The sequence below is a fragment of the Tupaia chinensis genome, unplaced genomic scaffold (genome assembly GCF_000334495.1).
Source record: "Tupaia chinensis unplaced genomic scaffold, TupChi_1.0 Scaffold000159_1, whole genome shotgun sequence".
NCBI classification, from domain to species: domain Eukaryota; kingdom Metazoa; phylum Chordata; class Mammalia; order Scandentia; family Tupaiidae; genus Tupaia; species Tupaia belangeri.
The window spans coordinates 4,685,574-4,696,216 of NW_006159630.1; the positions used below are offsets into that span (position 1 = coordinate 4,685,574).

The 10,643-nt window shown below is 45.6% G+C and overlaps 1 long non-coding RNA gene across 1 annotated transcript; it reads left to right on the plus strand.

The window, feature by feature from the left end:
- The first annotated feature begins 4,329 nt into the window (after positions 1-4,329).
- Positions 4,330-8,673, plus strand: LOC102492931 (uncharacterized). The gene is made up of 3 exons (XR_334141.2): positions 4,330-4,459; positions 7,486-7,607; positions 8,060-8,673. It is a non-coding gene; the product is annotated as an uncharacterized LOC102492931 (long non-coding RNA).
- Positions 8,674-10,643: the final 1,970 nt, after the last annotated feature.

Below are 10,643 nucleotides of genomic sequence, written 5' to 3' on the forward strand. Positions count from 1 at the left end.
AAAGACATCAACTGCGGCATATCACAAAAGAGCTAGATCCCACAATGGAAGTCCAGGCAAGTAAAAAAGAACTTAGAAAAATAAACATGATCTAGAGCTATTGTAACATGTTAATTTAAATGTCTAGTTTTTGACCAAAAACTGTAAGGCTACAAATAAACAGGGAAGAGTGAGCCATACCTGGATTAAAAAGTCAATAGAAATTGACTGTGAGGGGGCCTGCTGGTGGCATGGTGGTTCAAGTGCTGGACACTCCTACATGACCGATTATGGTTCGAGTCCCAGCCCTGGTGGCTTGCTTTCCACTTTCTCTCTCTCTCTCTCTTTCTCTGTCTCTCTCTGGTCAAATTTAAAATAAATAAAAGAATAAATATAATAAAACAAGTAATAAAAACAAGTTGACTATGAGTGGGCTTTGATTTGGGGCCTAGCAAAGACTCCACAGCAGCTATTACAGTGCCAGCTGGTGCCATGATGGTTAAAGCATCGGGACTCCACGTGGGGACTCCATGGTTCAAACCCAGACCCAGTGACGTGAGAAACATGCCGAGCGTGTATGCAGCACACCCAAAATTCTAACAGGAAAAATGATGGAGAAGCAATTGCAGCAAGACCGGGGCGCTTTCTCACTTTCCTTCTCTCTCTCACTCTCCCCAGCAAGTACGCACTCCCTCTGGCAAATTTAAAAAGAAAAACAAGGGACCCATGGATGGCGTAATGGTTACATCGCTGGACTCCCACATAGTTGACCTCAGTTCAAGTCCCAGACCCAGTGGCATAAAACTCACACCAGGCGCATGTGCGTGTGTGCCCAAAATTCCGAGAGGAGAATGGAGGAGAGGAGATTGAGTATGGCTGCCATCCCCTCCGGAGTGTGATTTCTCACTTTCTGTCACTCTGTCTCTTTCTGTCTCTCCGGCAAGCACACATACCCTATAGCAAAAATCTCTTTTAAAAAAAAAGCAGTGGGGTCAGCAGGTAGCATGGTGGTTAAAGGCACTGGGTTCCCACATGGCCAGGTGTGGTTCTAGTCCCAGACCTGGGGGTTTGCTTTCTCACTTTTCCTTTCTCTTTCTCTCTCTGTCTCTCTCTGGTAAAATAAAAAAATAATAATAACAAATGGAATAAATAAATAAATATTTTTAAAGCAGCTATTATAAATATTGATATATTCAAAGAACTTAGAAATTGTTAAAATGATAAATCGTATGTTATATATATTTACTATTATGACAATAATAAGGTTGAGGAAAAGAGGTAAAGGAAACTATATCCAAAGAATTAAGAAAAACATGATGGGGAGGTGGCAGGTGGTGTGATAATTAAAGGGTGTGGTAGTTAAGGGCACGGGACTCCCACACGGCCAATCACGGTTTGAGTCCCAGACCTGGTGGCTTGCTTCCTCATCCTCTCTCTCTCTCTCTTTCTCTTTCCTTTTCTTTTTCTTTGATCTCATTACTCCTCCTCAATCTCCATTCTCTGTGTTTCTAGACGGAGCTAAGGGAGCCATAGCCAAACATCCAAATACTATTAGGGTTAACATATTCCTCAATATCCACTGAATCTAGTGCACAAAGTGATAAAAATGGAACGGCAAAGAGATTCCAGGTCACCTCCTTCTACACATTCCTGAATGCTCAGATTGAACTTCAAAAATTAGGAAGAGATGCATCATCCATCTGATGATTAGAAATCACCACAGGGCCATGAGAAATATGGGAAAGCAAGAAAATACCTCTCCTCTAAGGGAAAAGAATAACTCCTCTTCATCCACACACAATTCAATGGAAATCATGGAAATGTCTGATAAAGAATTTAGAACATTCATAATGATGAAGCTAACAGAGATGGAAGAGAAGAGAGACAATGAACTGCAGAAGAGGCAAGAGAAAGGAGCTGACAAGTTCCAGGAGGTGAGGAAATTCTTGTAAGATCTCAAAGAGGAATTACACACTTTAAAAAAGAATCAAATAGACCTGTTAGAGATGAAAGCTACAATACAGGAAGTTAGAATCTCCCATGAAAGGATTAAAAGCAGACTAGATCATACAGAAAAATTAATCTCAGACAAAGAAGAGAAAATTGCTAGTCTAGAAAAATCCACCACAAAGACTGAGAAAATTGTCCCGCCAAATTAGAATAATATACAAAGAAGTACTAGATACCATCAAACATCCAAACATCCATATAGTTGGTATTCCAGAAAGCAAAGAGACTCATAAGGGCATTGATAATCTATTCCATGAAATCTTGGAAGAAAACTTCCCAAACCTAGAGAAGCACTCAAAATTCCAGTCTCAAGAAATACAAAGGACTCCAAATAGAATCAACCCAAGAAGATCTTCTCCAAGACACATTATAGCCAGACAGACACACACACACACACACACACACACACACACACACATGCCACCAGGTACAGGACTCAAGCCATGGTCAGCTATGTGGGAGTCCAGCACTCTAACCACCCCTCCACCTGCTAACCCTGACTTTTTTTTTTTTTTTTTTTTTTTTTTTAAAAAAATTTTAACAAAAAAAAAAAAAAAAAAAAAACTGTATCCGGCAAGATTATCTTTCATATGGGATGGAAAGACAAGAACATTCTCAGATAAACAAACTTGAAAGAATTAACCAACACCAGATCAGATCTTCAAGAAGTTCTGAAGGGAGTGCTATACCAGGAAAATTAAATACAGATACACAGAAATGAGAGTTCAAAAACTAAGAAAATGACCAACTTAATCATAGGGACAAGTCTGTAGTTGAATATTATATCCCAGAATTTAATCGGGAAGATCAAACCACAACAGAAGATAAAGTGCATGAGACTAAACTGGTAAAATAGCATTTTATGACTTTTGACTAAAACATTGCTGATTTTCTTCTAGGCTTTGTTTCCCAGTTTTAAGGATTTTTGTCCGGTTGCGAGCTGTCAATAGGTTCATGTACCTATTATTTGAACAGAATCCTAACCTGCATCCTGGCTTTAAGTTTTAAGCAAAGTTCCTTAGCATATCTTTGACTGATTAAAGTTAAAACTGCTTTTCTTGAAATTACCAACTGAACTTTCTATTGAAAGTAATTAGACTGTATAAGAAATTGTGTGATCAATAAAACATGGGTGAAAAAAGAATGGAAAACAACTGTAGACATCAGAGATAGTGTGGGAGGAGGGTGGGAAAGGGCAGAGAGTCAGAAATAGGGGTAAAATAAATATATGTATACACACATATATATACATATATATATGTATATGAAACTAGAAATGGAAAATTATTGATGATGATAACATGTATGATTAAACCACTGTGCAGTATATTCTGAACGGGAAATCACATTGTATATACTATGGCGATGCTTAGGGAATGAATGTAAATTAATTAATTTAAAAAAGGTTCAGGAAAAAAAAGCGCATGGAAATACGTGTAATGGGAAAGCTATGAATGAATTTCAAAATTTTTTGTACTAAAATAAATTCATACTTTAATTGTAACATAAATAAATAATTTTAAAAATACATATCTGAAAACTTCCCAAATTTAATTAATAGTAATAAAAGCAAAAACAAAACAGGGTGGGCACAGGAGCTGGATCCCTGTTCCAGTGGCCTGAGAAACATGCTGGATACGTGTGTGTGTGTCCAGAATTCTGGCGAGAAGGAGAAGTGGAGGAGAAAGGATTGTGGCATTTTCACGCCCTACTGGGTGGGTACTCTCTCCCTCCCCCTATCCATCACTCTCTGGTGAAGCACACGTGCCCCCAGCCAATAAAAAACAAACAAGCAAATAAAACAGGCAACAACATTAATCTACACATCAAGACGTTCAACAAACCCCAAGTAGGGTAGATGCGAAGCAGCACACACCCACATACATCAGAACTAAACTGCTGCCAAACACCAAGAGAAAATTTTAAAAATAGCAAAACACACACACACGCACACACACGCTTATTACAGATAGTGGAATAATGATATGTTACGATTGACTTCTCATCAGAAATATCGGGGGCCTGAAGGCAGTGAAATTACTTTTTCAAAATGCTGAAAAAAAAAAAATCTGTCAACCAATACTCACATATGCAGTGAAGTTAAACTTTAAAAATGAAGGCAAAACAAACACATTCCCAGATCAACAGAACCACAACATTCATGGCTTGCAGATCGACTGTCTAAGACACACGAAGGAAGTCCTTCAGACTAAACAGAGCGTCTCGACCACAGCATTACTGACATGTAGACCAGATAAGTCTTTGTTGTGGGGAGCTGTCTGCACCATTATAATATATCACTGGCCCATAGCAGTCCCAAGTCATGACAAACACGGCTCCAGACATTGCCGGAGGTCCCCTTGAGAGAAACTTGCACTGGGTGAGAACCACCAGAGGACCACGAAGTGACACCAGGTGGCAATTCAAACCCAGAAGAAGGAATGAAAGCACTGGAAATGGTCATGTGAAGGTAAGTATCAAAGAGTGTATACATATTTTCTTTCTCTTCCTATTATGTTTTCTTTTTAATTTTAAAAATTTATGTTTTTCTTCCATGAGCAAAAAACAGAAAGAGAGGCAGCACCCATAAGAGGGTCCTGACACCATAGTGCACCCTTAGCCCCAGCCAGCCCAGGTCAGGGGCGTGCACGTGCCCAGCATGCTCTGGGAGGTCTCCAGACTCGAACCCGTAATCCTCCACGTAGATCAGTCTCACAGAGGGTCATGCCCCACTGCTGTGCCATTATCTGGCTCCCTCTCCTTCATTTAGTTTTTAACGGTTAATGTTAATTGATGAATTATGTTTAAAGCAACCAACTTCACTTGAGCAGAGCTGGCTTTTATTTGCTTGTTTGTTTAAATGTCTCGCTGGATTTGGTTTGGTAATATTTTCTCTTTTACATTTTGTCAGATGCCACACATGCTTGCAAGAGAGAAAGGAGGAAAGTGAGAAAGCCCTCTCCCTGGGGAAGGGTCTCGCTACAATCCCTCCTCCGTTTCTCCTCTTCAGATTTTGACACACACACACGCACCCGCACCTAGAGTGTTTCTCAAGCTGCCAGGTCCAGGTGTTGAACCATGCAGTTGGTCATGTGGGATCCAGACACCTTAATCACTGCTCCATGGGCTGGCTAATATTTTCTGCGGAATCTGACATCCGGGGAGCCAGCCGGCATCACCAGAAACATGCTGGGAGCTTGTGTGTGCATGCCTGAAATCCTGAGAGGAGAAACAGAGGAGATGGCAGCACGGCCGTCACCCCTGGGAAATGTCTTCTTACTTTCTCTCCCCCCCCCCACCCCGTATGTCTCTTTCCTGTGCCCACTCCCTCTAGCAAAAATTTCTTAAAAAAAAGAATTTTTACACCTAGGTACCTAGGTTCAGGAGTGAAATTGGCCTATAATTTTCATTTTTTTTAAACTATCCTTTTAATAAGTAAGTTACTGTTATAAAAGTATGTTTGAGGGGCCGGCAGATGGGAAGGTGGTTAGAGCACTGAACTCCCACATGGTCGACCACAGTTCGAGTCCCAGACCTGGTGGCTTGCTTTCTTACGTTCCCTCTCTCTCTCTCTCTGTCTGTATGTCCTATTGCAAATTTAAAATAATAATAATATTATTAAATAAAATTAAATAATTGTTTAATGTTTGGTTTTAGTGTTGTTATCTTCTTTTTGCCTTTTTATATATTTTTATATTTTTTCATATATATTTGTTTTTATATATTTTTATATATACATATTTCATCTATATAAGTAGATGAAAATGGTCAAAGGTCAAAGAAAGCTCCAGAATTACATTTGTAGCACTAGATAAAAATCACTTTCAGTCTTTGATAGTCAAGTGGAAAAACAGACAAAACATTCTAACCGTCTGATTCAAAGGTCACATAAATTTCTACCTGTATCTAAAGTAGATAAAAAGATCATGACAGCCAGCCTCCAAGGTGACCCTCACACGTATGCCCTCTGCATTGCCTCCCAGGTTGCTTTGTGTCACCACCAAGGTGAGGTTAGAAACAACATCGCGTGTCTCTTTTGCTTTCTCTTGGACCCCTCGCTCTGAAAGAAGCCAGTGGTTATGTTGGCAAGAGGCCCACGTGGCTCAGAAGCAAGGCCTCCTGCCAGCAGCCACGCAAGGAGCCACCTAGAAGGCAGATCCTCCAGCCCAAGCGAGTCCCCTACATTTGACAACCCCCCACCCCCAGACCCAGAGACCAAACTACCCAGCTATGCTGCTCCTGAAACCGGGAGGGAAGAAATGTCTGCGGGTTTAAGGCCCTGGGTGTTGGGGTAATGTGTTACGCAGCTGCAGATTTCCAACATCGGAGAAACAGGTCCATGGCTAAATACCCTTCAGCTTCCAGAGGGGCTCCTTCCATCTGCCTTCTTTCCTGTCTGATGTACGTGAAGTCCTACAAGGACTATCTATATCCAGACCCAAACTGGAAATTCGGAGGCAGAGCGTGAAATATGGGCACACGGGGCCTCATGGCAACCCGCAACCTCTGGCTCTAATGTGTGGTGGCAGTTATCTGGATTTTTTTCCTCATTGAATATATTTTGTAAAAGATATGTGGCTTGACTTCATGTTACTACCGATATAGCCGACATATTTTGAATATATAAAGTCCCCGATCTCTTTCATTCTTGCCGCATTCAGGGTTCTCACGCAGTGACACACCTAGAGATTGTTGTTTTTACCTTAGTTGACGATGTCCAAGTGTCATGGGCCGTTTTGTTTTGTTTTTTTCTTTGGAGAGGTTTTTGCCATAGGGCACGTGCGCTCGCCAGACAGAGACGGAGAGACAGAAAGCGAGAAATCACCCCCCAGGGGGATGGCCACGCCACAATCCCTTCTCCTCCATTCTCCTCTTGGGATCTTGGGTACGCACGCACACACGCCCGGCGTGAGTTTAAGCCACCGGGTCCGGGACACGAACCATGGTCTACTACGTGGGAGTCCAGCGACATAGCCGTTACGCTAACTGCTGGTCCCCTAACCACAATTTTTTAAAATAACAAAAAACACCAATTAATAGTCAAGCTTAAACAAATCCTAAGACACTGAATGTTTGAAAAATTTAAATTGGTCTCCCAAATATTGAGCAGTTAAAAAAAAATCAAATTCATTGCAGATTACTTAGAAAATATTGGTGTTACTGGCCAAACTAAGTCCCATTGCTTCTTCTTATTATTTTTTAGAGAGGTTTTTGGTATAGGGCGTGTGTGCTTGCCAGAAAGACAGAGAAAGACAGAAAGTGAGAAATCATTCCCCAGAGGGTATGGCCATACCGCAATCCCTTCTCCTCCATTCTCCTCTCGGGATTTTGGGCACACACACATATGCGCCTGGAGTGGGTTTTAAGCCATTGGGTTCAGGACTCGAACTGCGGTCAACTACATGGGAGTCAAGCGACGTAGAACCCAGTCGACTATGCGGGAGTCCAGCAACATTACCATTACACCAAGAAGTCCCCTGCTACTTCTTCTTGCAGCCACTGGAACAAGAGGCAAGGCTGGAGACGGGAGTTATTCTGTAACCAGTTACGGGGAGACGGGGCACAGCGAGGAAGCACCATCAGACTGTCTCGAAGAGCGCAACTTGTTCTCCTTATTTGTAAGTACGAGATACAAGCAGGTGCACATCACCCTCCACAGTCAGTCCGTTGCTTTTCCCTGAGTAATTACCCTGTTCCTTCAAACACCCACTCCTGGTTTCTCATCTGACCATCCCTCAAACAGACCTCCCCGACTCAGCACTTGAGTAGACTGTTCTCCCTGGAGGCCCTTCTTAATTTCGAAATGACCGAGATCTGCTCAATCTTAAACTAGCCTGCTCCAGTGGGATACAAAGTTGCATTCAGAAAGCACGAAAGACAAAGCACTAGGCATACTTACATGCCTCAGTAGCCCACACACTGTAGGAGTGTAGGAGACCATCAGGGAGACTCGGGCTGTCTCCATCTCGAATCCCGCTTCTGGATGCCGTTCTCGGCCGCCGCACCTTCTGCCAGCCCCGGCATCGCCAGTGCAGTCATGAGACAGTCTCTCTTTCCCACCCCGCTGCAGACTCCCGGAAAGAGCAGTCCCGTCCTGCAGGACATCAGTTCTGGTACCCGGCGGAGTGCCTGGCACAGGGAAGGTCTGGACAGCAGCAGCGAATTCTCAAGTGCACAAACAGGGAACTGCTCCAGTGAAGGCAGAAGAACGAAAATAACACACGCGTCCAGGAAGCCGCAAGGAGACGGCCGGACTGTAGTACCGTGCAGGCGGGCGCAAGACACCTGCAGGCTGCGTCCACCCTGGAGATAAGGCCGGCAGATGAGTGCTGAGCTCCGAAGGCAGCGCGAGGGCCGAGAGCTAGGCCGGCCGTCCTCTGGGGCAGCTGCGCTTAGATCGACCTCCGTGACCCTGCGGAGCAGCCCAGACACCATCTGCGGGCGAGTGAGGACAGGGTGGCAAACACCCGCCTCAGCATTAAAGAGGAAGCTATTAAAGCTGCATATTTTTCAAAGAGAGAGAAGGAGTACAAAGGAGAATGATCAGAAACCCCCTAAATTGCCAGTGTGGGTTACAGTAATTGCTAAATTACAACACTACTTTATTAGGCGCACACCCCCCCTCAGCTTCCACAGTTTTCAAGGGCCGCCTTGAGCTGACAAAAGCCAGAAAGCGCTGAGGGAAGTCTGGGGAGCTGAGCAGGTTTGCTCCTGGGGGCCCTCCTGCTGGGCGAGGCCGGAGGTTGCAGCCAGGACTGCTGAAGTTTCTGTTTTCTGATGGTGCATCCCTCTGAGGGCGCTGCAGCAGGTGCTGGGCTGGCAGTGGGACGGACTGCAGGACGGACTCGGGAGAAGCAGCGGCCTGCGGCCCACCCACGGCAGTCCCGAGAAGGTCTTCAGGGTTTTTTGTTTTTGGAGAGGTTTTTGCTATAGGGCATGTGTGCTCGCCAGACAGACAGAGAGAGACAGAAAGCGAGAAATCACCCCCCGGGGGGATGGTCACGCCGCAATCCCTTCTCCTCCATTCTCCTCTCGGGATCTTGGGCACGCACGCGCACGCACCTGGCATGAGTTTAAGTCACCGGGTCCAGGACTCAAACCACGGTTGGCTACATGTGAGTTCAGCGACATAGCCATTACGCCAACTGCTGGCCCCCTTTGGGGGTCTTGAAGTGACTGGGTTCAGGAAAGAAGGCCCTTCCTCAGGACGGCAGCCTCATGGCTTCCATCCCCAGTGACACGCCTTCTTCTGAGAGTCACCAGCCTGCACTGTACCAACGTCCTGTTCCATAAGGTCACCACACACGCCAGGCTCACATCTGCAATGCCCCCGACACGCCTGCTGCCCGCGGGCCTATGTTACCCACCACTTCATACACGCATTGAGGTTTTCATCCTCCCCTCTCCTCCAAGCTCTTAAGAGAAAGACTTGAGCCCGACCTCAGAACATTTGAAGTCAGTGGTCAATCTACTACTTCATTAAAGTCCAGACTTAACTGCATATTAGATTGACTCAGCCCCTCACACTAATGACCTGATAGAAGGGTCAAGGGCCAGTAGGTGGCGTGGTGGTTAAGGTGCTAGACTCCCACATAGCTGACGGCGGTTCAAGTCCTGGGCCTGGTAGCTTTCTTTCTCACTTCCCCCAACACTCCCCCACCCTGTGAGCACACATGCCCTATAGCAAACTTAAAAAATAATAATAAATAAAATAAAATAAATGTTTAAAGGGGCATGTTCTTTGCAATTGAATACAGCCTAAGATCTTGTAGAAAATTAAGGTCGAGGGGAAGAATGTGCAATACCTAAAAGAAACCAGCCTTCATGAAACTGAAATATAGATAAGAAAAACACAGAGATTGGAGCTGCGATTCTCTGCCCCCAACCCCATGTCTCCTTGCAGGGTTGACTCATGAAGCCACGCCTCAGGAGGTTGCAGAGGGCCGTCGATGCGTCTCGATGGGCAGGCCTGGCTTTCATTACTGGGTTTTGCAATGCTGGGCTTCGTGATGACGGCTGGCAGGTTGAGGGGGTCCTCTCACAACCATCACGGTCCACTTGCCATTCTGGCATCGCTCCACCTGCTCCAAGTGCAGACAAGACCCCGGTGGGCTATTTCCCCCGTGTTATGTGCTGGGGGAGCTGCGTGATTACTGGAGTCTCACACATGCACATGCATGTACACATGAGGACATATTCTACCCACTGTGAGCCCCACCCGGCCCAGCAGACCTCACGTAGGACACCTATGCTCCAGCCCACGACCTCCCAGAGCCGTGCGGGGTGGGCCGAACAGCTCAGGGCACAGAGTGGCAGGAGGAGGAGACAGGAGCCCAGGCTTCCAGTCCCCGGTGCCAAGGACCTCAAGACTCCCTGATCTCACTTCCCTCTCTATGCAGGGGAGCAGCAACCTGATGTGATCTTCGGGGGACCACGTGGGTGAGAGGCTGAATGTCACACAGGACAGGCTCTTTCTCTTCCACTCCCTCGGGGCTATCATACAGGGACTGAAGACCAGGCGAGGCCCCGAGGAAGAGGAGCAGAGAGGGGCAAGGGCTCAGGCCGGAGGGAGGGTGCTTCCTGCAGGGGGGCCCACTCACCCCACTCCTGCTGGGGACCCCACTCACCCTACTCCTGCAGGGGGCCCCACTCAC